Consider the following 6000-nt stretch of genomic DNA (forward strand, 5'->3'; position numbering starts at 1 on the left):
CTTAATCGATCCTCTGTGGTGTACTAGCACTAGAAAACTATCCTCACTAGCCATCTCACCTTTTTGTTGAGCACAACATGAGTTCACAACATATATATAGAGCTCCGCTTCCCACTAATTCGAATCAACTCCATTATCGCACCATATATACATAATTCGAATTAACTAAATTCGAATTATCCTCTATACGTAATTCGAGTTAATATGTCTCGAACTATACCTAGCGTCACACTTCCAAAGTAATTCGAATTGATATTATTTGAATTACTATTCTCTAATTCGAAACTATTTGTTTCGAATTACTTGGATTGCATTAGTTAATGTAATTTGAGTTTACTCAATTCGAACTACATTCAAGTTTAATTCGAATCATATAAATTCGAATTATATGAAAATTTCGTTTTGGTTGAATGCTGTATCGAAATTCATTTTGGCGGATTTAGGTTAAGCATCTCCTCCCTTGGCTCAATTAGGTTTTTTACCCAAAAAATTTTATACTTAGTGCATTAAAATTAAATTTATTTTTAGTTTCTAAAAAAATTCTCAAAAAATTTGCTTCAGGTGAAAAAGATATTTTTGTCATAATTTTAATGAGTCTATCACTCTTAATTTTTAAATAATATTTAAAAAAATAACGATGTGATGCACACTAAAATAAATAAATAAATAAATTTAATAATGGCATTTTAAGTCAATAGGCTAGATATATAGTTATATACAATAGGCATCTAAAAAATAAATATTAAAAATAGATTAATTACTAAAATACAGGTTTAAGGGAGATTAATTGATCAAATTGTGTATGTGTGCCATTTTATTGTGTAACTTTTATTTCTTTTTTTGGATTATCCTTTTTGACAATAAACAAAAAAAATTGAAGAAAAAACATGTAACTTCATAAATAAAAACACATAAATTCTGTACGAAAAAAGAAAAAGAATAAAAAGTTGAAGTTTTGGTTAAAATATTTTGGTGTCAAAATTAAGAATTTTGAATATCAAAGTTAAAAAAGTCTTGCGCCATGATTACAAATTTTTTGTACTATTTTTCACATGAAAAAGAAAAAATGTGTGATTTATCCACAAGCTTGTGAGTGATTTTGTTGAATTTAGACCAATTTAATTAACAAAAACGTTTAAATATGTAATGAAACTAAAAAATTAATTGATATTAATTAAAAATGATTAATTTTATACTTAAAATTTTCTTTTTTTATTATTTTAATTTTAAGATTTTGTGAATAAATTGAAAAAATATTATTTTTAGTGTTTTTACATTTCTTTCATAACATAGGATATCAAAATGAAGAAAGGAAAAACCATTCTAACTTTAATAAGTGTTAAGTTTCTATGGTGAGTGTCACTATAATACATAAAAAGTCAGGAGCTTGTTTTAATTTCTATTTTAACCTTAAAACAAATATATTTTTATTTTTTTTTCATTTTTAATAAAACTAAAGTCTTAGAATTAAATAAATAAAACACAAAAATAATAATATATATTTACAATATTCCTCCTTGGGAAACCAACAGAGAATCAGTCTGTTCCTCATCTTACTCCATATATAGTCCAGATATTCAACAAAGGTACAATAATAATTATTACCATGAATAAATAAATAACACATTTCAATTTCATAACATCAAAGATCAAACACAAGCAGTGTGTTTTTTTTTTTTCACGTTTGTGATATTTTCATATCATTCACTGAACTGACCCACCCACAGATTATTAGATTCAACCCCCCTCTTATTAAAATGCTTGTATTGATAAATAAAAACAAAAAACAAAAGAAAACAAAGGAAAATGCAAAAACCTTATCTGTCCAAAAATCCTTATGGTGTTTCCTTTGTCATTGCCTTTTAGTTTTATTAGTGCATATACACTTATCTTTATAGTCAGCTTAGTCAAATAAAAATAATGGTGTTGATGATTAACCGTAAGAAACGGAGGGAAAAGATAGAAAGTAATAATAATAAAAATTAATAATTTCCATACATTGCTATGATTTGAACTTATGAATAGTTTTGTGTCTTAAATTATTCTACCAACCAATGCCGACGCACGTAAATTTTAAAATATAAATAATCTAAAATGGGTGGGGGAAAAAATACTGTAATGTAATGAAGTGTGCTACATACAAAATTTATTGTATATGTCTTTACTTTCATTAGTTATTATCTTTTAATTTTTATTCAATTACAATGGAATAAGTGCATGTTTGGGCGCCATTATTTTGTTAAAAAAAGATCTTTTTTTAATGAAAAAAGATTTTTTTTATTTTTTAACGTGTTTGGCAAATTTCTAGTAGTAAAAGTAAAAGTACTAGTAAAATAAAAAAAAGATCTTTTTTGAGAAGTTGTAGTTTACATCTTTTTTTAAAAGATCTTTTTTCCTTAAAAAAAAAGATGTTTTTCATGTAATAAATAAATAAAAAAGTACTTTTATATTATTATACCCAAACATAATTGATAGATAAAAAGACCTTTTTACATGAGATATCCAAACATAAAATTACTTTTACTTCTCTATAAGATCTTTTAAAAAAAGATAACTCGAAAAAATATCTTTTTTTAAAAGCTCACCCAAACAAACCCTAACATTGAGTTAACTTTTAAAACTTGTAAGATATAAATAATATAATAAAAAATAATTAAGAATAACATTGGCATTTGTTTAAAATATTGGCGACAAAAAATATTTTATTTTTTAAATTTCTAATATTAAAAATTTGGCAAAAAATGTGAAAATACAGAATATGCGAGATACATACACTTTTATTATTTATTAGCTAAATCCTAATTTTCTTATAACCAAGTTGCAAGATTAGCATGCATGTGGTTCAGTACTATAATAATAATAATCACGAACCCCAAAGGAAACAGAACAAAGAGGTACAGAGAAATCACATGCGGGCTAATTCAGCAAATCGAATCCTACGTACTAATCATTTTTTGTATGTACATGTTTATTTCATCACTTAAATAGTAATATTGATATATACTTATCTTTTTAGAAAAAAGAATCCGATATGATAGGATTATTCTGAAGTAAGGATATTTTATTGAGTCGTTGTGTTTATATAATTATATATTAGATATATTTTAAATATAATATTTATTGATATTTATTTGATATGTGTATTTATCATATTTAATTGTATTTTAATAAAAAATATTTTTTTAAACACACTTAAGTATTATTATATATTAATATATTCAATCTTATTTTTAATATATATTTTTAAAATAAATCTAAAAATAATATATATTATTTATTAAAATAAAAATATTTTAAATATTTTATATAATTAAAAAAGATTAAAATAATTAAAAATTATTTATATTTTAATATTAATAAAAAATTAAAATATTATTATAATTTATTTAAAAATATTTTATATTATATTATATATATATATATATATATATATATATATATATATATATATATCATATTTTTATATTTTATAAAATTTTAAAATTTATATGTACTGTATCTGTCATATCATGTCCTATCCAAGCATGATCATGATGTATATTGTCATTTATGAATATACCAATCAGTTTTTTATTCATTAAAGTATCGTTTTTGTTTTTAAGGGGTAAATTTTAAAATTGTTCCTAACATTTCAATTGTCCTATTTAAGCCATAAACGTTTTTAAATTGACTCAATATTATCCTGTCATTAGGAATTTATCAACAGAATTGACGACGGAATAAAATTGAGATGATTTTAAAACATTAAGGACTTAAATAAGACGAAAATGTTGGGAACAAAAACGATACAAAGAAATAAATTTTAATTTTATCCTTTAATAATATCAATTTTTTTACTATATACAGTATTCAATTATTTTTTAATCACATCTAAGTAAATTACACTTAATCATATTATTTTCATTCTAAATAAATTAATTTTTTTATAATTTTACTCTTAAAAATTTTTAGTTATCATAAAATATTTGTAAAATGACTAGTATATAAATTTGCAAAAACAAAATAATATATATAATAAAATATAAATTATACATTTTGTGTCTAATGTATCAAAAATTTTTAAAATTATAAAAAAATTATTTAAAATGAAAGTAATGTGATCAAATGTAATTTACTTAGATGTAATTAAAAAATAATTGAATACTATGTAGTAAAAAATTTATATTATTGAAAGATAAAATTAAATTAAAATTTATTTTTATGTATCGTTTTTGTCTCTGACATTTTTGTCCTATTTAAGTCCCTAACGTTTCAAAATCGTCTCAATTTTGTCCCGCCGTCAATTCTGTTAACGGATCCCTAACGGCAGGACAACATTGAGTCAATTTTGAAATATTAGGGACTTAAAAAGGACAATTAAAATATTAGGAACAATTTTAAAACTTACCCCAAACGATAGGGACAAAAACAATACTTTACTCTTTATTTATTTTTGGAGCAACAAGAATACATTTGCCCTTACTATAAATAATCATAAACAAGCTTAAATAATTTTAGAGTAATTACTCAAATCAGTCTCCAAATATTTTTAAAATGAACATTTTAGTCTCAAAAAAATTAATGCACAAATCAATCCCTAAAGTTTTACTCCGACAGACAAATCAGTTCTCAATTTATTTTTCGACAGTGTAATTACTCGGTTAATCCCAAAAAATTTTAAAAGCTGACATTTTAGTTCCCAAAAAAAATTAATACACAAATCAATCCCCAATAATTTTTTTTGTTAGACATAAGAGTCCTCTATCTAAAAAAAATAAATTATTATTATTAATTATATAATAATATTGTACCATAATTTTTTATATTTTTTAAACAAAAGTAATAATAAATTTATTTATTAGAGTTTTATGTATATATTTATAATATATATATATATAGTTACTAAATTATAATAATAATAATATTCAAGAAAATTATTAAAGATTATTCTACAAAAATTTTAAAGTTAAAATTATTTGATATTTTTATATTTAATATAATTAAAAGGTGTTCTATTTTAATTAAAAAAATATTTTAATTTAGGATTCAAAACATTATTATTCACCTTACTTATTTTTCTAACGAAAAGAGTGTATTATTATTATTATTATTATTATTATTATTATTATTATTATTATTATTATTATTATTATTATTATTATTATTATTATTATTATTATTATTTTGTTTTTTTAGGACAAAAATAATAATAAATTTATTTATTAGATATTTATGTATATATAGTCACCAAATAATAATAAAAATAACAACAACAATAATAATAATAATAATCTTTTTGTTAAAAACAAGTAAAATGAATAATGATGCTTTGAAATTAAAATATTTTTTTAATACAAACATGATTTTTAAAATAGGATATCTTTTTATTATATTAAATACAAAAATATCAAATAATTTCAATTTTAAATTCCTTGTAGAATAATCTCTAACAATTTTATTGATTATTATTATTATTATTATTATTATTATTATTATTATTTAGTGACTATATATATATATATATATTATAAATACATACATAAAAATTTAATAAATAAATTTATTATTATTTTTATCTAAAAAACACAAAAAATTATGGTACAATATTATTTTATAATTAATGATAAAAATAATACTTTTATTATTTTTTTGGACGGAGGACTGTTATATCTAATGGAGAAAAACATTAGGAATTGATCTGTGTACTAATTTTTTTTTAGGGACTAAAATATCCGTTTTTAAAATTTTTTAAAATTAATATGCATAATTATTCTGCTGAAAAATAAATTAAAAACTGATTTATTTGTCAAAATAAAACTTTAAAAATTAATTTGTGTATTAATTTTTTTTTGAAAATTAAAATATTCTTTTTTTAAATTCTTAGAGAGTGATTTGAAGAATTATTCATAATTTTATTATTGGGTCGAAATTTCTCAAGTAGTATTGGGTTGGGATTAGCATTGTGCCGAAGAAGAGTTGTATATATATATATATATATATATATATATATATATGTTGAGT

The sequence above is a fragment of the Arachis hypogaea genome, chromosome 8 (assembly GCF_003086295.3).
Source record: "Arachis hypogaea cultivar Tifrunner chromosome 8, arahy.Tifrunner.gnm2.J5K5, whole genome shotgun sequence".
Classification (NCBI taxonomy): Eukaryota; Viridiplantae; Streptophyta; class Magnoliopsida; order Fabales; family Fabaceae; genus Arachis; species Arachis hypogaea.